A 21,846-nucleotide genomic window follows, 5' to 3' on the forward strand; every position below is an offset into this window, starting at 1 on the left:
GTTGGAGGAGGGCTAGGTTCTGGTGATGCCATATTGCCCTTTATGTTGTTGTATGTACTTCTGCCTTGACATTTGTTCATCTCCTCATCTAATATGTATAAGAGGTGCCTGTGTCTGATTAAGTTGCTGTTTGTCCACTCTGTGCTTGTTGTGACTGTGTCTTGGGGGCCCTTCTCGGTCTAATCTTAGCTGTTGGTCTAATTGGTGCAGGCAGATTCTGCATCTCAAGGAGTTGCTCTTGGGTCAAGCCATGCAAGCTAATTCTGTGACTCACAGATTCGTTCTCGGTCTTATCAGGGCTCTTCGTCCAGTCAGAGCTGACTGATTCTGTGTTTCAGGAAGCCTCTCTTCTTCCAATGAGAGGTGGGAGATTTTACTTCTCAGAAAGCCACTCTTGGTCTAATGAGGGCTGGCAGATTCCCTGTCTGCTGAGGTTACACTTGGTCCAATGACAGCTCTTTGTCCAATGAGAGCTCTCTCTCTAGGCCTGATGAGAGCTTGGGGTTGGTTTCCAAGCCTCAGGAAGTGGCTGGGATCTTGGGCCAATGGGAATGGGGGCAGGGTGTGTAGATTGCAGGGTCCACTGACAGGTCTTGGTGAAGGGAGAGCCTTCCCGTAGGAGCCCTGCCTGCTGGCCGGCAATTGGGTCTGAGTTGGGTGGTTGTTCCCGGGGAATGGCTGGGGCCCAGTGATGGGTCCTAGGGGCAGGCTTCACTGGGTATGAGATGGAGACCATCTTTAATGAGAAAGCTCTATGCACCCTCTGGTTAGTACCACTTTATATCCATCAAACATCTCATGTACACCCAGCTCCCTAGAATAAAAGGACACAAAACCTACTGTAAATTCAAAGATTTTCAGGTGTTTGTAGAGGCAAAATATTTATCTGCTAAGAAACCCTTTGGAGGAAACTGAAGGAATGCGTACTTGAAGGTGAGGTGGAGGCAGCTGCTGAGGTAAATCAAGGGGCATGAGTCAAGAAAGGCTGGCTGTGGGTATGTGTCCCTTCTTGACTTTGGCTGAATGGGGACTGCCCACTGTGTGGTCAGGTAACTTGCTATGTCTTTCCTGCACCCTGCTTTGTTACATTCTACCATCTTCTTTCCACTTTTGCTGAAACTTGGCTCAGTTAATCTTGGCCTTAGAGCTTGGCCTGAATTGTATTCTTAGAGATTCTGGATTTCAGCATGGTTGTGATTTTATTTCAGTCCAGCAGAAGTCCCCTAGCCAAGCTGTGGTTTGAGAATAGGGCTGTCTAAGAGCTGCCTACTTGGGCCCATCATAGTCTAAAGCACTCACTCCATGTTGTGTCTGCAGCACTCAGAAACTACTTTTATTTCAAATTTCTTCATAATGAGTTAAAATTGGCCTCATGGAGTGTCAGGAGATGAAGACCCTCACACATAGCTGGCGGTGCAAAATGGTATAGCCCTCTGAGAAACTTTATACAGTTTTTTGTGGTATTGTATTCTCCTAAATATTGTGCATGCTAATAAACTTATCTGGGGTCAGAGACAGAGCAGCCACAATATTAAACATAGAAGTTAGGCAGTGGTAGCACACACCTTTAATCCTAGCATTCCAGAGGCAGAAATCCATCTGTTCAAGGATACAGCCAAGCATGGTGACTCATGCCTTTAATCCCAGAAAGCCAGCCTTTAATCCCAGGGAGTGATGGCAAAAACAGAAAGATATATAAGGCGTGGAGACCAGAAACTAGAGGCATTTGGCTGGTTAAGCATTTGGCTGGTTGAGCATTTGCCTGGTTAATTGTTTGGCTGGTTAAGCATTCAGGCTTCTAGCAGCAGTTCAGCTGAGAGCCATTGGGATGAGGACACAGAAGCTTCCAGTCTGAGGAAACAGAACCAGCTGAGGAATTGGCAAGGTGAGATAGCTGTGGCTTGTTCTGTCTCTCTGATCATCCAGTGTTCACCCCAATAACTGGCTTCAGGTTTGATTTTATTAATCAGAACTTTTAAGATTCATGCTACAGTTTTTTTTTTTTGGAATTTGAACTGCAGTTTCCAGGTGACTCAGTGATTCTAAAATAATAATTATGTGTCCACAGAGAAATTAGGGGACCCCAGTATGGGAGCATCATTTCTCAGAGCAGTCTTGAAGCAGAAACTATCCAGATGTTCATCATCAATGAGTGAAAAAGTACAATGTGGTTGAGCCCTTCCATGGAATATTGTTCACCATGAAGTAATACATGCAATCATTTGGCCATTAGTTAGCCAGCCTTCTGTAGCTGGAACAAAATCCCTTGTACAATCCCCTTACAGAGACAAAAGGTTTATTTTGGCTTTTGGTTGTAGAAATTTTCTAGTTTCCTGGGAAAAACTTTATTACTCACTGAAGCAGAAGGTCCTGCAGCAAAAGGACGTGGCAGTAAAGCTGCAGTATCATTTTGATGTTTCTGAGATGAGGTAGGAGCCCAGGCTGAGAGGAGAGGGTGGAGACAAGAGGATCCCCTGTAGCTGGATCTCTGTCCTTTTCAGTTTTTCTTGATAAGCATGACTCTCAGAAATGCCAGGGAAGGAACACTTCTGTGTGCTTTTCCACCTCAGTCAACAAATACTTCTGTCCCGGAGACAATATGTTTGATATTCAGTGTATCTGAGGAATTGTGTTCCCCTTCTGAGATCTCTAGTATGTTCTGCATATCTTGTCCCTTAGGTCTGCCCACAAATCTTCCTATTATAGCCCCAAACCTAGCAGGGGATGGATCAGTTGTGGAGGATGATGCATCCTCCTGCTTTATTTTCTTAAGAATATCACTTTAGAGATATGTTCCTACTCTTGGGCAGACTTGCATGCAGCACACTCCTGTTGATTACAGGCTGTCTGCAGTGTGTGTGGGTTTCCTGTGAGAAGGTTTCTCTGGTTATGAGCAGGTATAAAGGTTAACAAATTGAACCCAGGTATGTTTCTGTGCTGTAGGACTAATCAGAGCCTTTACTACAGTGTTGTATTGTCTCCTTTAGAAGGCCTCCACACAGTTATCAGCTTGCCCACAGTCACCTGGTATCTAATTAAGGACATGCATATATCTCCTGAACTGTGATTTAGACATTGCTGTGCTGTTTTCCATTTGTTTGTTTGCTTGTTTGTTTTTATTTCTGGACTACTGGAGAAAGGTGCTGTTTTTTTCTAGTCTTGCACAGTATGTATTTCCCAGTTCAACTTCTAGCAGTTTTAATGGAAGAGAAAAAAATCCAAGCCAGATGCACTCTGAGTCTTCTTCCTTGGGAATTCAGGGAATGTCCCAAGCTGAATAGCTGACAAAGCAGGTCCCCACCAGTCCTGTGTCCCAGATCCCTTTCTCCTGTAGGTTTGAAATAGTCTGGCATGTCAGCAGGGAAAACTCCCATGGCCAGGCTCCTCCACAAAAACACCACATGGGACCCTACAATCTACAATACCCATCTGCCTGTGACCACAGTCTGCCAGTTCTCATTGGACCAAGAGTGGCTTCCTTAGACACAGAATCTGCCAGCTTTCACTGGACCAAGAGAGGCTTCCTAAGAAATAGAACCCACCAGCTCTGACTGGACCAAGAGCCCTGATAAAGCCAAGAGTGACTTTCTAAATCAGAGAATCAGCTAGCTTGGACTGAGCCAAGAGCAGCTACCTGAGATACAGAATCTGCCAGCTCCAATTAGACCAAGAGCTAAGATTGGACCCAGAGGGACCCCCTGAGACACAGACACAACAAGCACTGAGTGGACCAGTAGCAGCTTGCTCAGACACAGACACCTATTGCACCTGTTAGAGGAACAGATGGGCAGACTTCAATGCAAAATACATACAACAACATAAAGAGCAATATGGTGTCACCAGAATCTAGCCCTTCTCCAACAGCAAGACCTGATCGTCACAATATAGAAGAAGCAGAAGAAAGTGACATTAAAAGTAGCTTCATGACCCAGTCTCCAGGAACCCCCACCCAACACTGCCCCAGTTGCCAGCAGGCAGGGAAAACTCCTACAGGAAGGCCCCCCTCACCAAAACCTCCCATTGGACTCTGCAATCTACAAGTTCCATGCCCTGCCCCAATACCCATCTGCTTGTGACCTCAGTAACTTCCTGAGACAGGGAAACCAAACTGCCATCTCTCATTGGACCAAGAATAACTTCCTGACACAGGGAATGTGCCATCCTCATTGGACCAAGAGAGGCTTCCTGAGACACAGAATCTATCAGCTCTGACTGGACCAAGAGACCTAATAAGACCAGAGTGGCTCTGTGAGTCACAGAATCAGCTACCTTAGATTGGGCCAAGAGCAGCTCCCTGAGATACAGAATCTGCCAGCTCCAATTAGACCAAGAGCTAAGATTGGACCCCTGAGACACAGACACAACAAGCACAGAGTGGATCAGTAGCAGCTCACTCAGATACAGGCACCTCTTGCACCTATTAGAGGAGGAGATAGGCAGACATCAAGGCAAATGTACAACAACATAAAGAGCAATATGGCATCACCAGAACCTAGCCCTCCTCCAACAGCAAGACCTGAACATCACAAGGTAGAAGAAGCAGAAGAAATGAACTTAAAAATAGCTTCATGAAGATGCTAGAGGCCTTTCAAGAAAAAATGAAAAATTCTCTTAAAGAAATTGAGGAAAAGACAAACAAAAATTGCAAGAAATCAATAAATCCCTTAAAGAAAGCCAAGAAAACCATTAAAAAGCAATGAAACAGTTGAGGAAAACAGTTCAAGACCTGAAAAGGGGAATAGAAACAATGAAGAAACACAAACAGAGGGAATGCTGGAAATAGAAAATCTGAGTAAACGAACAGAAAACACAGATGTAAGCATAACCAACAGAATACAGGAGATAGAAGAGAGAATCTCTGGTGTAGAGGTTACAATAGAGGAAATGGATTCATCAGTCAAAGAAAACACCAAAGCCAAAAAAGTCATAACACAAAATGTCAAAGAAATCTGGGACAACATGAAAAGGCCAAACCTAAGAATAATAGGGATAGAGGAAGGCGAAGGATACCAACTCAAAGGCACAGAAAATATATTCAACAAGATCGTAGAAGAAAACTTGCCCAACTTAAAGAAGGAAATATCTATGAAGATACAAGAAGCCTATAGAACACCAAACAGACTAGACCCCCCCAAAAAGTCCCCTCAACACATAAAAATTGAACCACTAAACATACAAAATAAGGAAAGAATATTAAGAGCAGCAAAGGAAAAAGGCCAAGTGACTTATAAAGGCAAACCCATCAGAATAACACCTGATTTCTCAATGGAGACTTTGAAAGCCAGAAGGACCTAGACAGATGTAATACAAACACTAAGAGACCATGGATGCCAGCCTAGACTAATATACTGAGCAAAATTTTCAGTCATGATAGACAGAGTGAACAAGACATTCTAAGACAAAACCATATTTAAACAATACTTATCCACAAACCCAGCCCTACAGAAAGCACTAGAAGGAAAATTCCAATCTAAGGAAGTCAGATACACCCACAAAACATAGGCAATAGATAACCCCACAGCAATAAACCCCAAAGAAGAGAAATACACCCACACTACCACCAAAAGATAACAGGAATTAACAATCACTGCTCATTAATATCCCTTAATATCAATAGATTTAATTCCCCTATAAAAAGACACAGACTAGCCAGACGGTGGTGGTACATGCCTTTAATCCCAGCACTTGGGAGGCAGAGGCAGGCAGATCTCTGTGAGTTCAAGGTCAGCATGGTCTACAAAGTGAGTTCCAGGAAAGGCATAAAACTACACAGAGAAACCTTGTATTGAAAAACAAAAAACAAAACAAAACAAAAGACACAGACTAACAGAATGGATATGAAAGCAGGACCCATCTTTCTGCTGCATACAAGAAACACACCTCAATTTCAAAGACAGACACTACCTCAGAATAAAAGGCTGGGAAAAGTCTTTCCAATCAAACGATCTTAAGAAGTAAGCTGGTGTAGCTCTCCTAATATCCAGCAAAATAGACTTAAACCTAAAATCAATCAAAAGAGATGGAGAATGACATTACATACTTATCACAGGAAATATCCACCAAGATGAAGTTTCAATTCTAAACATTTATGCCCCAAATACAAGGGCACCCACATATGTAAAAGAAACATTACTAAAGCTTAAATCATACATTAGACCCCACACATTAATAGTGGGAGACTTCAACATCCCACTCTCACCACTGCACAGACCTGCCAGCTCAAAACTTAAAAGAGAAATAAGAGACTTAACTGATGTCATGACTCAAATGGACTTAATCAATATCTGGAGAACATTCCACCCTAACAAGAATATACCTTCTTCTCAGCACCCACGGAACCTTCTCTAAAATCGACCACTTGCTAGGTCACAAAGCAAATCTCAACTATGTGAGAAAAAAAGAGTTGGAATAACCTCCTGTGTTCTATCAGACCACCATGATTTAAAGTTAGATTTCAACAACAACAAAAATTACAGAAAGCCTAAAATGTCATGGAAACTGAATAATGCTCAACAAGGAAGAAATAAGAAAGAAATTAAAGACTTCCTAGAGTTCAATAAAAATGAATGTACTATGTACCCAAACTAATGGGACACTATGAAAGCAGTGGTAAGAGGAAAATTCATAGCACTAACTGCCCACAGAAAGAAGTTGGAGAAATCTCACACTAGTGACTGAACAGCACATCTGAAAGCTCTAGAATTAGAAGAAGCAGAGTCACCCAGGAGGAATAGATGCCAGGAAAGTATCAAATTGAGAGCTGAAATCAATAAAATAGAAACAAGGAGAACAATACAAAGAATCAATGAAACAAAGAGTTGGTTCTTTGAGAATAACAACAAGATAGACAAGCCCTTATCCAAACTGACCAAAAGGCAGACAGAGAGCATACAAATTAGCAAAATCAGAAATGAAAAGGGAGACATAAAAACTAACATTGAGGAAATCCAGAGAACCATCAGGTCATACTTCAAAAACCTGTACTCCACAAAACTGGAAAATCTAAAAGAAATGGATAATTTTCTGGATAGGTATCACATACCTAAGTTAAATCAAGACCAGATAAACTATTTAAATAGACCAATAACCCCTAAGAAAATAGAAACAGTCATTAAAAGTCTCCCTACCAAAAAAAGCCCAGGACCAGATGGTTTCAATGCAGAATTCTACCAGATCTTCAAAGAAGAGATAATACCAATACTTTTTAAATTGTTCCACACAATAAAAATAGAAGGAACATTACCAAACTCCTTCTATGAGGCTACAATTACCCTGAATAAGTATGGGGAGAGCAGACAGCCTTGTCTTGTTTCTGATTTTAGTAGAATCTCTTTGAGTTTCTCTCCATTTACAGTAATATAAACAGCTTGGTACTGGCATAAAAACTGACATGTGAACCAATGGAACCCAACTGAAGACAGAATTCTCAACAGAAAAAGCTCAAACAGCTGAAAGGAATTTAAGGAATTGCTCAACATCCTTAGTCATCAGGGAAATGCAAATCAAAATTACTCTGAGATACCATCTTACACCCATCAGAATGGCTAATATAAAAAAGACAGCTTATGTTGGAGAGGATGTGGAGGAACGGGAAAACTCCACTGTTGGTGGGAATGCAAACTTGTACAGCCACTTTAGAAATCAATATGGCGCTTTCTTAGAAAATTGGGAATCAACATCCCTCAAGACCCAGCTATTCCACTCTTAGGCATATTCTCAAGGAATTCTTAATCATACCACAAAGACACATGCTCAAATATGTTCATAGCAGCATTATTTGTAATAGCCAGAACCTGGAAACAACCTAGATGCCCTTCAACTGAAGAATGGATAAATAAAATGTGTTACATATGCACAATGGAGTACTACTCAGCACAGAAAAAAATCATCCTGAGTGAGGGAACCCAGACTCAGAAAGACAAAGATGGTATGTACTCACTCATAAGTGGATACTAGATATAAAGCAAAGGATAACCAGACTGCAACTCCCAACTCCAAGGAGGCTACCTAGTAAAGAGGACCCTAAGAAAGACACAGGAATCACCCAATGACAGAGAAATGGATGAGATCTACATGAGAAGACTGGGGATGAGGGGGGTACTAGATGGCAAGGGTCAGGGGAAAGAGAGCTTAGGGGAGCATGAGTTCCCACCTGGATCATGAACAGAGTGGGAGAACAAGGAAAGAGATAACATGATAAATGAAGACCCCATGGGAATAGGAAGAAGCAGAGTGCTAGAGAGGTCCCCAGAAATCCACAAAGATACCTCCACTGTAGACTAATGGCAGTGGTTGAGAGAAAGCCTGATCTGACCTAGTCTGGTGATAGAATGGCCGAACACCCTAACTGTCATGATAGAACTCTCATCCAGTGACTGATGGAAGCAGATGCAGAGATCCATGGCCAAGCCCCAGGTGGAGCTCCCGGAGTCTAATCGGCAAGAGAGAGGAGGGATTATATGAGCAAGAGATATTGAGACCATGATTGGAAAAAGCACAGGGACAAATAACCAAACTAGTGGAAACACATGAACTGTGAACCAATAGCTGAGGAGCCCCCATGGAACTGGACTAGGCCCTCTGGATAAGTGAGAGAGTTGATGAGCTTGAACTGTTTGTGAGGCCCCCAGGCAGTGGGACTAGGACCTGTTCTTGGTACATGAGCTGGCTTTTTGGAACCTAGGGCCTATGCTGGGAACCTTTGCTCAGCCTTGGTGCAGGGAGGAGGGGACTGGACCTGCCTCAACATAGTCTACCAGGCTGGGCTGACTCCCTAGTGGAGATGTTGCCTTGGAGGAGGTGGGAATAGGGGGTGGATTTGGGGGGACGTCTGAGGGATGGGAGAATCAATGGCTGATATGTAAAATTAAATTAATTATAAAATAAAAATATTTATAAAAAAGAAGATGGTAGAGGACTTTAAAGAGGAAATGAATAAATTTCCTTAAAGAAATCGAGGGGGAAAAAACCCAAAAAATTAGAAGACATCAATAAATTCCTTAAAAGAAAGCCAAGAAAACTAAGAAAAGTAATTAAACAGGTGAAGGAAACAGTTCAAGACTTGAAAACTGAAACAGAGGCATTAAGAAGACACAAACTGAGGGAATGCTGGAAATGGAAAATCTGAGTAAATGAATAGGAACTACAGATGATTATAAGCATAAACAACAGAATACAAGAGATGGAAGAGAGAATCTCTGGCATTGAAAATACAGTAGAGGAAACAGATTCATCAGACAAAGAAAGCATTAAAGCCAACAAAGTCATAACACAAAATGTCCAGGAAATCTGGGACACCATAAAAAGACCAAACCTTAGAAAAATAGGGATAGAAGAACAAAAAGAATACCAGCTAAATGGCATATAGAATATATTCAACAAAATCACAGAAGAAAACTTTTTCAACATAATGAAAGAAATGCCTATGAAGATGCAAGAAGTTTAGAGAACATCAAATAAACTGGACCCTCCAAAAACATCCCCTTACCACATAATAATCAAACCACCAAACATACAGAATAAAGAAAAAATATTAAGAACTGCAAGGAAAAGGTCAAGAAACATATAAAGCAGACATGTCAGAATAACACCTGACTTCTCAATGGAGACTCTGAAAGCCAGAAGGTCCTGGACAGACATTATGCAGACACTAAGAGACCATGGATGCCAACCTAGACTATTATACCTAGCAAAACTCTCAATTACCATAGATGGAGTAACAAAATATTTCATGATAAAACCAGATTTAAACAATACGTATCCACAAATGCAGCCCTACAGAAAGCCCTAGAAGGAAAAATCCAACCCAAGGAAGTTAGATACACCCACGAAACACAGGCAATAGACAATTGCACACAAATAAATACCAAAGAAGGGAAAAACACAACACTACAACCAAAAACAACAAGAATTAACAATCACTGGTTATTAATATCTTCTAATATCAATGGATTCAACTTGCCTATAAAAAGACACAGGCTGACATAATGGATATGAAAACAGGATCCATCCTGCTGCTGCATACAAAAAACATACAACTTCAAAGACAGACACTACCTCAGAGTAAAAGGCTGGGAAAAGACTTTTCTAATCAATGGACTTTAGAAGCAAGCTGGTGTAGCTATCCTAATATCTAACAAAATAGACTTCAAACTAAAATTACTCAGAAGAGATCAAGAAGGACATTACGTAATTATCACAGGAAAAACCCAACAAGAAGAAGTCTCAGTTCTGAACATTTGTGCCCAAAATACAAGGGCACCCACATTTGTAAAAAGAAACATTATTGAAGCTTAAATTGCACATCAAACTCCACACAATAGTAGTGGGAAATTTCAACATCTCAGTCTCACCAGTGGACAGGTCTGCCAGACTAAAACTTAACAGAGGAATAAGGGAACTAACAGACATTATGACTCAATGGAGTTATAGATATCTACAGAATATTCCACCCTAACAAAAAGGAATATACCTTCTTCTACCCTATGGAACCTTCTCTAAAATTGACCACATACTCGGTCACAAAGTGAATCTTAAAGTGAATCTTAACAGATACAAAACAATTGGAATAACTTCCTCTATTTTATCAGACCACCATGGCTTAAAGTTAGACTTCAATAACAACAAAAATTACAGAAAGCCTACAATCTGTACAATGGAAAAAAGAAAACATCTTCAACAAATGGTGCTGGCATAACTGGATATCAACATGTAGAAGATTGCAAATAGACCCATATCTATCACCATGCACAAAACTCAAGTCCAAGTGGATCAAAGACCTCAATGTAAAACCAGTTATACTGAACCTGATAGAAGAGAAAGTAGTAAATAATCTTAAACACGTTGGCACAAGAGATCACTTCCTAAGTACACTACCAGTAGCACAGACACGGAGAACAACAATTAGTAAATGGGACCTCCTAAACCTGAGACGCTTCTGTAAGACAAAGGACACAATAAATAAGACAAAATGACAGCCTATAAAATTGGAAAAGATTTTCACCAACCCCACATCTGACAGAGGGTTGATCTCCAAAATATATAAAGAACTTAAGAAACTAGACATTAAAATAACAAACAATCCAATTAAAAAATGGGTTATAGAGCTAAACAGAGAATTGTCAAAGTAAGAATTTCAAATGGCCAAAAGGCATTTAAGGAATTTCTCAGCATCCTCAATCATCATGGAGATACAAATCAAACTGACTCTGAGTTACCATCTTACACCTGTCAGAGTGGCTAAGAGCAAAAGCACTGCGGACAGTTTATGTTGGAGAGGATATGGAGCAGGGGGAACACGCCTCCACTGGTGGTGGGAATGCAAACTTGTACAACCATTATAGAAATCAGTATGGCAGTTTCTCAGAACATGGGGAATCAATCTACCTCAAGACCCAGCTATACCACTCTTGGGCATATACCCAAGGAATACTCAATCATACCACAAGGACACATGCTCCACTATGTTTATAGCAGCATTGTTCGTAATAGTCAGAACCTGGAAACAACCTAGATGCCCCTCAACTGAAGAATGGATTAAGAAAACATGGTACATATACACAATGGAATACATATCATCCTGAGTGAGGTAACCCAGATTCAGAAGGACAAATATGGTGTGTACTCACTCATAAATGGATACTAGATGTAAAGCAAAGGGTAATCAGGCAACAACCCAGAACTCCAGAGAAGCTAACTAACGGAGAAGACCCAAAGAGGGACACATGGACCACTTTGGGAAGGAGTAATAGGTATCCACGAGTAAACTGAGGATGAGGGGTGGGCAATGGAGGATAGGGGATAGGGAATGAGAACATAAGGGAATGGGATGGTTAGGCTGAAAAAGGGAGGTAGGGGGAATGCAATGAAAGAGATACCATGAGAGAGAGAGAGACATCATGGGGATAGAGAGAAACCTGGTGCTAGGGAAGTTGCCAGGAATCCCCAAGGATGACCCCAGCCTGGGCTACTAGCAAAAGTGGAGAGGGTGCCTGAACTGAACTGGCTTACCTCAGAGATCAGACCAGTGAATACCCTCATGGTCATCACATAACTTTTCTCCAATGACTGATGGAAGCAGATGCAGAGATCCACAACTAATCACTTGACAGAGTCTAGGAGTCCAATCAAAGAGAGAGAAGAGGGATTCTATAAGCAAGTGCATCAGGATCATGATGGGGAAACATGCAGGGATGACCAAACCAAGCTAGAGGGAATTCATGAAAGTTGGATCAATGGCTGTGGAGCCTACATGGGATTAGACTAGGCCCTTTGCCTGGCGAGACAGTTGTGTAGCTTGATCTGCTTGGGGGCCCCCTGGTGGTAGGATTAGAATCCATCTGGTGCACCAGTGGGCTTTGTGGAGCCCACTACCTATGATGGGACACCTCTTGCAGTCTTGAGGCAAGTGGAAAGGCTTGGATGTAGATGAACAGTCTTATTAAATAAGAAACACAGAGAGCCAAAGGCAGAGTTAAAAGCCCAAGAGGTCAGAGCAGTAGCTGAGAGCTGAGACTTAAAACTGCCTTCTTACCCTTTTTGCCACTGCTTTCTTCCCCTCAGCAAGAGACCTACTTCCTATGTATCTGTCTTTTTATCGACTTTCTGTTCTGCTTTCTCATTGGTTGTAAACACAACCACATGACCTCCTCATCACTGCCTGTCTATACAGACCTCCAGGTCTTCTATGGTTGGTATTGAGATTAAAGGTGTGTGTCTCCATGCTGGCTCTATCCTTGAACACACAGAATGTTCATGTGATTTGGATTAAAGGTGTGCGCCACCTCTGCCTGGCTTCTGCTACGGCTTGCTATTAGCTCTGACCCCCAGGCAACTTTATTTATTAACATACAAATAAAATCACATTTCAGTACAAATAAAATATCACCATACTTGGACTTGCCTCTACTTGACGTGCCTCCTCATGGGATGCCTTGCCTTTGTGTGGGTAAGAGTGAGAGGGGTATGTTGGGAGGGGGGTGCTGGGGGAGGAGGGAAGAGAGGGGTCTTTGATTGGTATGTAAAATGAATGAAAAAAAATTCTTAATAAAAAAATTTAGACTTTCTGGACAGTGAGACATGTTTGCTCCTTGCAGGACCAATTTACTTCAGAGAAGAGGATGGGTATTGAAGACATTCCATGTGGAGTTTATCTTCTTCTTGGCAAAAGTAGCCATTTGGTCAAGAAACTGTTCTTGCCCGGACTGCTTGACAAAATGTTGTATCGACTGGACATGCAGGACCCATAGGAAGGTGACCACTGAACTTTGCAAGGCGAGATGGTCCTTCAGGTTCCTGCTTCTCAGAGGAGACTGCCAGATATTCTACAGGACACAGGGAAAAGTGAATGAGAGACTAGGCCTATGGGCTGAAGAATGGATGCCCCAACACTGCAGAGGAACTTTGATGACTGTCCAGGCAGGCAGCTGTCTCTGTCTTTTCCAGAGTTTTGGAAGTTTCTTACAATGTTCTTCCTGTTTTCTTAGGTACTATTATATCCTTCTGAGATTTTTGATGTATTTGAAACCTAGATAGTTATAATATGGTTTTCATTGGTTATGATAAGAGATAAGGTAGATATGAAATTTTGGACTCACAAATATAGGATAGATAAAATATTTTCTTTAATTTTACAAAATACAAATAGACTAGATACTATAATTGTAATTCTTGCTTGATATATGTAATTTTACTAGGTTAAAGTTAAAACCTTCCTTTTGTTTGGACAGAAAAGGGGAAGTGATGGGAGAATGTCTTTCTGTATGCTGTGAATATGTGTTGCTCTGATTGGTTGATAAGTAAAGCAGTTTGGCCTATGACAAGGCAGCTTAGAGGCAGGTGGCAAATTCAAAGGGAGTGACAGGAAGAAGGCCGAGAGAGATGCCAGCCCACCCACCATCCAAGAAGCAGCATGTAATGGCACACAGGTAAAGTCATGGAACATGTGGTGACATATAGATTAAGAGAAATGGGCTGAGTTTAAATGTAAGAGCTAGTCAGTGGTAGGCCTCACCAATGGCCAAGCAGTTTTTTTTTAAATACATTTTTTATTAAGAGATTTTTCTATTCATTTTGCATACCAACCACAGATTACTCTGTCCTCCCTCCTCTCGCTCCCCCAGCCTTACCCCCCACCCCAACCTCCATTCCCACCTCCTCCAAGGCAAGGTTTCCTCCCATGAGGAGTCAGCAGAGCCTGGTACATTCAGTTGAGGCAGGTCCAAGCCCCTCCTCCCTGCACTAAGGCTGCACAAAGTGTCTCACCATAGGCACTAGGTTCCAAAAAGCTGGCTCATGCACTAGGGACAGGTCCCGATCCCACTGCCTGGGGCCCCCCTATACTGGCCAAACAGTTTTAATTAGTATAAGTCTCTGCTTGTTTACTTGAGTCTGAGTGGCTGTGGACCAGGCAGGACACAGGAAAACTTCAGCTAAATGTAACATAGCTCATCCTTGGCCTTGGGAGGGCTTGACTTACAAAGCACCAAAGAAACATGACTACGCTTGTCATGATAGGCTATTACAGTCTATGACTGCCTTTCTACCCTATGTCCCACGCCAGCTCCAGGGTATAGATAGATCTTTGCTGCTAAATTTAAAGCAAGAGAATATTGCTTAGCTTAATTTTTTTGGTGAGGTTTTAGCTTGTGTTTCATTTGCTTTGGTTTTTGGTTTTCTTTGTTTTTGTTTGAGGTTTTCTTATTTATTTGTTCTTTCTTTCGTTCTTGTCATTGAATTGATATTTTGCTGATTCTGTACACTATATATAATGACTGTCATTATAAGCTCCATTGAGTAAAATGACTGTATTTTTATGAATATAAAAGCAATTTCCCACTCTTCTGTCTTTCGACCCTTCTTGAGTCTGGTTTGCTGTCACGCTCCTGTAACCCAAGAACTCACAGGCAGAGATGGATCTCTGCAAGTTCCAGGCAGCTTGGCCTACACAGAGTTCCCAGCCAGGGATCTCAGGACTACACTGGGGATGGTGTCCTGGATGTGGATGACATTAACTACTCTGTGAATACCCATTTTATGATGGAAAAACTATCCATGCTGTATCATTGAGATTTGTTTGTTTCTTTAAGATTGATTTCTTTTATTTGTATTATGGGTATTTTTCCTGCTTAGTATCTCTCAGTGACCAGAAGAGGGCATCAGATTCCACCTGGAACTGGAGTTACCCAGGACTGTTATCTGTTCTCTGGGTACTCTGGGAGAGCAACAAACTCTCTTAACGAATAAGCCATCTTTCCATCCCCGGTACTTGGTGTTTGTCCTTCCTGCCCTGTGTGTTGTATTAATTAGGACTGGGTCCTCTACAACAAAAAAGAGAAGTGTCTGGAGACCTGTAGGGACAGATACATGAGATAGACATGCTAAATCTCTTAGGCTGCCAGGCACTCATGCAGGGAATTTGTGGGTTCAGGATCCTATCCCAGCATCACTTATCAGCATTGGAGTAGGTTTGTCACCTCTTATTTAGGATAACAAGGCACATTAGGTCCATCTGATGAAATGTAGTATTGAGGAGACCCTCCTGGGGGTAGAGAAGGGGTAAGGAATGTCTTTTGATGCTCCAGCCAAGTACAGTTGGGAGGAAGCTTCAGAAGAGCCTGAGTGGATGGAGCCTGCAGCAGAGGCCACATGGCTCTGGTGGAAAGCATGTTTGTGCAAGGGTAGAGTGGGATAAGGATGGTTGATGCTGGTCTTTTACCAGAGGCCATCTCAGAGTACATTGAGGAATGTGTCTTCCATGAGTACTTTATTCCTGTGAAGCTCCCCTGGAATATATCTGACTTCTGAGACTGATAGAGAGTAAATATGTAGAGGAAGTAATCCCAGGGTGTAGGGGAGATGGGAGAAAGCCAGGGAGTCCATGCAAAACTATAGTCCCATGAGAGCAATCGCCCTCCATTCCCCTAAAACTTTGTGTATTAGTTAGCATTAACTGCCAACTTGATACAGCCTAGAATCAACCGAAAGAAAGGCTCAGGGGAGTAATTGTCTTTGTATAAGGTTGGTCTGTGGGCATATCTGTGATATAGATATGTTTGATTGATATTTGGGTAGGAAAGACTAGCCATTGTGGGTGGTACCATTCCCTGGGCAAGTGGTCGTGAGATACATGAGGATACCAGGTGAATATGAGCCTGGCAAGCAAGTCAGCAAGCACTATTCCTCCATGGTTCCTTGGATCTGAAGATGGGCCAGGAATGAGAGAGGCCTGTGGGGTGGGCCACTTAGGGGCAGGCCTCCAAGGTTGAGCTCAGGGAATGGTTGGGCTCTAGCAGTTGGGCTCCAGGGGCTTTACCACCCAGACAGGCATAGAAGTTTGAGGTGGGGGAACTACCTGAATCAGGGGAGGTCAAGCTCAGCTGTGGAGAGACCTTGGAGTTCATGGTCCCTACTCCAGCTTCTCCCTTCTCCTGTGTCTCCTCCTCTTCTTCAAGTAAGGCCTCAGCATCAGCTAACTTGGTCTGGAGCCCAGGAACAGGCTGCTAAGTACTGCCTTAACACTGGGGCCACAGGCATGCAGTCCCGTCCCATGGATACCACCCTGGCCTCCTGGCTCCTGGCTGAGGCCCAGCTCTGCTCACAGCCCACCTCCCATGGGGATCCCCATTGTCATTTGGTAGGGCAGGGCAGGAGTGTGGGCCACCATGGAGCCATAAAGCCAGGAGCTGCTCACCCAGGGTCAGCAGAGCCTGGCCCCGGCCATGACACAGCAGAGGCTCTGCTCACAGTGCTGCAGGCCTGAGGAGTGCTAAGGCCTCAGGAGCTGTGGGAGCTGGAGGAGGAGGAGGCAGGGGGTGGCAAGGCAGAGCTACTGCTCCAGCTGCTCCTGGCCAAGGAGCAGGGCCACTTCTAGGACCCGATCCTCATGCTGGATGAGAAGCAGCCTCACCTGCTGCCCATTCTCTACCTGAAGGGCATCAGACTATAACCTACCAAGGGCACAGGTGCGTGACTGGTGGCTGTCCTGTGTGACCCTCAGGGCACCGCTTCCTTCTGTAGTTTATCTGGGGTGAGGATCTGGTAGCAGCCGCTGCTCTCTTTCTATTGCTCAGGTAACTTTCTTGCTCAGTCCATACAGGAGAGGAACTGATAACTGGACCTGAATTCACTCCTACTGCCTCTATCCTGAGGTTCCCGGGAAAAATAAAGCCTTGCCTTGCCTCTTGTGATTGCTACTGCTGCAGGGTCCTCTGGAGGACACCAGGTCTCCTCAGGTTCACCTAGGCCTCTCTTCAAATTGATTATAGACTGGAGTACAATTTCCTGAACCATCTTTTCCCTGACACCAAACAGTACATAAGTACTCCTGGGTTGCACAAATTGTAGTGATGATGGCTGAGAATTGCATAAGGAGATTACCACCCAACTCTTATAGGCTTGGGATTTCTGATGTTCTCAGTTGGAAGCAAGGGGCTGCAGAATCTGCAGCCTTCTGTGTTGAATGCACATGATGGTACAAGGCATCCCAGAAGTGTCCAGAGCTGTCATACATTTGGATGAGCTGAGCAGGAAGGAGAAGTACCAGCTTCTAATAGAAGGTGACAACCTGCAGGTAGCCATGGCCACCCATGTTGTGAAAGGAACCTAGATTTCTTTACATAACACCTATGACGTGCCATCATGTCTGGACCTTCAGCCGATACCCAGAAGTTTCCTGACTCTGGCATTTGTTCACTCTTCCTCCAATTACACAACAATTTGTTTTGGGAAATAGAGCAGAATATCCTTTCTGTTTGTCTTACAGGGAGGAAGTGGGAGTGGGTTCGCTCCTGGGAGACACTTTCTCCAATCACCTCAGCTCTCCTGGTGGAGAAAACTTAGGGTATTGAGGCTGCCCAGATAACTATCATCAATGAGATCAAATACAGGATGATCAACCAGAGCATGAACATGGACAGGAGGCATGTGATGCTGCTCTCTGACCTGAAGACCTACAAGCTATGAGGGAGGCTTGAAGTTCACTATCTGGCACACAAGGCCAGGAACTTCTATGGCATGTAAAGCACACTCCTATGAGGACTGACCTGGACAGAAAGTAAGGTGTCACCACCAAACACCAATTGTGGTGATGGGGTTCTGATAAATTCCCAGTGTGAGAATTCCAACACAGCCAGTTGTTGGAGAAGAAAAGCTGGAACAAGGCTTTTGTCCATGTCCTGAATTTTATACTACACCAGTATTGGCCATTACAAAAATCAGGACGCCCCATGGTGAGTTGGGGAGTCAGTTCCCCAACCCAGTGTGTATGCTGCTCTTGTAGCTGTTACCAGAGAGTATGGGAGTATGGCGAGGGATGTAATTCAGTGCCAGAGGGCTTGTCTAGAAAGCATGGGCCTCTTTGTTTGATATCCATCACACAAACACACACACACACACACACACACTCACTCACTCACTCACTCACTCACACTCACATACACAGGGAGGGGAGGGGAGAGAATTACCTCGGTCTCAGATTGGGGTGCAGGAGGAATCTGCATCTGCTGTGAGTTCTTTATTACTCCCCATAAAGAAGTTGATTTATTTTTTCATGACCCTTTCCTGATAAGCCTGTGCTTCAGTGGGGACTTTTAGAAATCAAAGGTGTTACTCAGTGGTACAACAAAGCTGAGGTAAATATCTCAGGCCCGGGCTCACTATCAGCACTGAAAACCAACTAGGTCGTGTGTGACAGTGGCATTGCCCGAGAGAGAGGTCATCTGTAAGTTTGTGTTCCTTGGTCTGCTTGCTTGTTTGTTTGTGTGTTTGTTTTGTTTGCATGTTCCATTTCACTGTATCTCCCATACAAGTTCTATTTCTATTGGTTTGTCATGAGTACATGTGGGTGCATATTTTTGTAGGTGCCCTTGCATGTATGTGGAGGCCAGAAGTCAACCTTGGGTGCCATTTACTTTTGACCTTTGCCTTTTAACTAATTATGTATAACATGGATTTCATTACGATCTTTTCATGTATGTATATGGCACACGTTTTTCATAATCACCTTCTGTTACTCTCTTATCCACTTCCTAAACTGGCTCATTCTCTTCCTTTTTTATTTAAAGAAACAATGAATCTCATTAGGGGTGCTTACAAGGGCAAGTGTTGAGGGTTATTTGCAGGAACATGGGCACCTTTACATTGTGCACACAGTTGAAGAAAGTATCTGTCCCTGTCCCAACAGCTAATTGGCTATAAATCTTCAATGAGATGTGGGGCTTCATGGATCCCTCCCTCCCCCAATATGCCAAGATGTTGACATAACTCCTCTTGTGAAGGTTAATGCCACACATTTTCTTGACTGGAAGTACATAAATTGTTTCTAGTATTATCTTCTTGAGCATAGTAAAGGAGAAGTTCTCCCCCTTTGAAAACTCAGATTCTTAATTCTTTGTGGCACAGCATCTGGGGTACAATTGAAAGACTCCACGTATTTTTAGGCCCACTGCATCGTTGGCTATGAGGCTGTACCGATAGCCATCTGCCTTTAGTGGCACCATGAATATCTGCTTGGCTGATTTTGTTGTTTCTGGTGTTAGGATATCTGCTGCTTTCTTTGGAACTTCTGGGACTGGCTTGAGACCCTTCTGATCATCTCCCCGGACACAGGGTGAAGTCTTGATTATTACCAGGTTTGGCCTGGCCAAATATGGAGTGTGTGTTGATGCTGTCCTCCTTTGAGAAGATAGTTCACCATTTCTTTGATGCTGCCTTTTTGTGCAGAAAGACTCCTTATGAGGTAGGTTTGCAGTGTCAAAGGCCTATTGCTTACAGAAGCAGTGGATCTTTTGTCTCTAGAGCCCAACAAAGGCACCCTGCCCTGCCCTCCCCCATTGTGAGCGATGTTCGGTGTAGTAAGCTTGAGTTCCAAGAAGAAAAAGATGGAGCCTAAGCCAATGGGACCTTTTAGCCCTTGAAGCTATACTTGGCCATATTGACTAACACCCTACATGTTGTCCAGTGTTGGCAAGATGTGCACAGTGGAAGAGGCACCAGGTAGCAGTAGGGTGGCCTGCTGTCCTTCCTCCTAGTAAGACACTGAGCATGCAATTCAATAGTCAAGTCCTCCCCAAATTGTGGGATACAGACTGAAGAGGGAAAGAGAAACACAGTGAGAGGAAGGCCTGGTTGTGCATGCCTTTAATTCCAGAACTCAGGAGGCAGAGAGTTCAAGGCCAGCTGGTTCTACATAATGAGTTCTAGGCAAGTCAAGGCTACTTAGTGTGACCCTGTCTTAAAAACATCAAACAACAGCATCAAATTAAGGTGAAATGAAAAAATGGACATGATTAGAGTGGGGAGATTAAGGATGGGAGGATCCCAGTGATAAGCCAGAGTATAGCTGTCATAAACCAGGACTGGGACCTAGCACCCAGCCCTGACACAGGAGACTGGGTTCTTACTAAAGGTTTGCAGCACCCACTTCCTGATGCTTCTCTGCCACTGATCCCTTTGCAGCCTTGGCATAGCCTCTGTCCCCCACACTACTTGGAAATGTTCCAAATGTTCTATGTCCAGAGCACTGTGGCCCAAATACTAGTTCTCACAATACATCAAGGTTAGTTTGGCTCTTTGACTCTCTGGTGCTACTATCTTTGGCACCAACTTAGAATGCATTGGCTTCTTTATTGCTTCCTGTAGAATCTAACTTGTAGCACAGACCCAATACTTAGAGCTTCTAAGAGCTGAACAGGAGAAAGGAGAGGAACTATTCACCCATCCTTCCTAGAAGTTGGTGGAAGCCTGCCCAAGTGTTCTGATAAAGGCACTGGTACCCTTGGCCCTGTACTTCCAAAGCAGGTGTTATCTTTCTTTCTAGACACTAAGCTACAGAAGGCAGGTGGCAAATTCACTATCTCCTAATCATATGCAGGGTTTTTGCTGCCTACTCAGTTTCTCAAAGACTGAGTCTATCTCCTGCTTTTTATTCTTATGAGAGGACTTACTGAGGTAAATTGGCCACCGGTGACCTGCTGGCTGAGGCAGGCAATGTCCTTCCAGAGGCAGTGATCCTTGGCCATCCTCTTAGCACTCATGGGAAGGAAAGTGATGAGCCTAGTTCAACCAGGTAACATGTGCTATAGCTGGGCCTCAGATCCCGAGTCTTCAGTCCGGATTCAGTCATGTTCCCTCCACTGTGAGAGTGCAGCGACTGACCTTGGTTCTGGTTATTTCTTTCCGTGTCTGAGTGCATCATCTTGGGAATCCCAATGAACATCGGGACTGGGCTCTTCAAGCACAAGGCCGACATGGACACAAATTCACCCAGGAGGCCCCTGATCTTTTTTCATCACAAATGAATTCTAAGTCCCCCTTCTCACTTAGTTCATGGCATGAGAGCACCATTCCTGACCTTGGTTTCTTGTCTTGTCTGGTGCTGAATGGAAGAAGTTTGTGTAACATGGACAGATGCCTACATGACCTCATCAGTGCCCATGGTCAAATAAAACCCATGGCATCCACAGGAGCACCTGGAATGGGGAACTGGGAGTCTGCTTGTTACTCGACATGGGGGTGCACTGTCCTGCTGCCCACCCTGCTTCTGTGCTCATTCCACCTCACTCTGTCCCTGCTCCGGCTCCCAGAATGTGCCCACACCTGACTGTGAGCCAGGTCTATGCTCACAAAGGCCAGGCAGGTCACAGTCCTGGTTCCTCACTTCTCAGTTATGTTGAATGCTCCACTGATGTACTCATGTAAGCACATTACTGTTATTTATTTGTTCTTTTGGGGGGATTTACAGTGTTTGTTGTTATTTTACTTTTGGAAACAAGATGTAGTACCATGAAAAGCAGCATCAATGTATCACTGGAAAATCACCTGGGAATGCAAAGTCTAAAATAGAAGGCT

At 43.5% G+C, this 21,846-nt stretch overlaps 1 long non-coding RNA gene across 1 annotated transcript; it reads left to right on the forward strand.

The window, feature by feature from the left end:
- The first annotated feature begins 1,424 nt into the window (after positions 1–1,424).
- On the forward strand, positions 1,425–14,841 carry LOC131894657 (uncharacterized). The gene is made up of 3 exons (XR_009374982.1): positions 1,425–1,885; positions 12,870–12,946; positions 13,095–14,841. It is a non-coding gene; the product is annotated as an uncharacterized LOC131894657 (long non-coding RNA).
- The last annotated feature ends 7,005 nt before the right edge of the window (positions 14,842–21,846 follow it).

Source organism: Peromyscus eremicus, chromosome 17 (genome assembly GCF_949786415.1).
Source record: "Peromyscus eremicus chromosome 17, PerEre_H2_v1, whole genome shotgun sequence".
NCBI lineage: Eukaryota > Metazoa > Chordata > Mammalia > Rodentia > Cricetidae > Peromyscus > Peromyscus eremicus.